The sequence below is a fragment of the Microtus ochrogaster genome, unplaced genomic scaffold (assembly GCF_000317375.1).
Source record: "Microtus ochrogaster isolate Prairie Vole_2 unplaced genomic scaffold, MicOch1.0 UNK8, whole genome shotgun sequence".
Classification (NCBI taxonomy): domain Eukaryota; kingdom Metazoa; phylum Chordata; class Mammalia; order Rodentia; family Cricetidae; genus Microtus; species Microtus ochrogaster.
In genome coordinates, this window is record NW_004949106.1 from 10,204,966 (window position 1) to 10,206,373 (window position 1,408).

Below are 1,408 nucleotides of genomic sequence, written 5' to 3' on the forward strand. Positions count from 1 at the left end.
ACCTAAAGAATGATATGTGAAGATGCAAGAAGTAAGGAAAGAATATTAAGAGCTGCAAAGGAAAAGTCCAAGTTGCATAAAGGGAGATCTATCAGAATTACATTTGACTTCTCAATGAAAACAATGAAAGCCAGAAGGTCCTGGTCAAGCATTATGCAGATATTAATAGACCATGGATGCCAGCCCAGACAACTATATCCAGCAAAATTTTCAATCACCGTAGATGAACAAAACAAGACATTCCATGACAGAACCAGATTTAACCAATACTTAGCCACAAGCCCAGCCCTACACAAAGTACAAGACGGAAAACTCCAACCCAAGGAATTTAGCTACATCCACAAAAACACAGATAATAGAGGGTCTCACACCAGCAAATCCCAAAGAAGGGGGAAACATACACAACAACCTCACCAATAACAAAAGCTAAAATAACAGAAACTAGCAATCACTGGCTGTTAATATCCCTTAATATAAATGAACTCAACTTACTTACAAAAACAATCCACAGGCTAACAGATTGGATATGAAAACAGAATCCATCCTTCCGATGCATACAAAAAATACCCCTCAACCTCAAAGACAGACATCGCCTCAGATAAAGGGTTGGGGAAAAAAATTGCAATCAAATGGACCTAAGAAACAAGCTGGTGGAGCTTTCCTAATATCTCACAAAATAGACTTCAAACTAAAATCAATCAAAAGAGACAAAGAAAGGACATTTCATATAAGTCACAGGAAAAATCCATCAAGAGGAAATCTCAGTACTAAACATCCATGACCCAAATACAAAAGCACATGCATATGTAAAAGATACACTACTAAAAACACTTGGCTTTAGTGAAAGAAGGCAATTATAAAAGATATTACAAGTCAGTCTGTTGTAAAATTATGCTTTTTGTAAGAATTCAGAATAATTATTAATTCTAGAAAGAAAACATTTCACATACAAACTATCGCTTTCTTGCTGACATTTAGGCTTCTCTTTGATCCCAATGAATAAAAGTAAACTTTTACCTTTCTCACCTTATGTCTGTATATCCATGTCACCATTTCATCTTCCTTGTGGCTTATCAACTATCCCGAATTTTGCTGAAAGGCCTTTATTACATCTCTTCTACTTTCTATGGACATAACATTATTCAATTTCTGTTTTCACTGACCTACCCAGAAACTTTATAATTTCAGCAACCTGCCTTGACTGTTTCTGTTGATAATTCATTTTTATTGTAACTATCCCTCCCGTGATTAATTTCTTTCACTTTACTTTATAGAGTGCTAGAGTGTTCCGATTTCATATTTTAAAGCTCAATTACACTGAAATATGTATCTAATCGGTGCTCTATCAAAATTCTATTCTAGTCAGTGCCCTCATTTTGGTTTTTTTGTTTGTTTGTTTTGTTTTTTT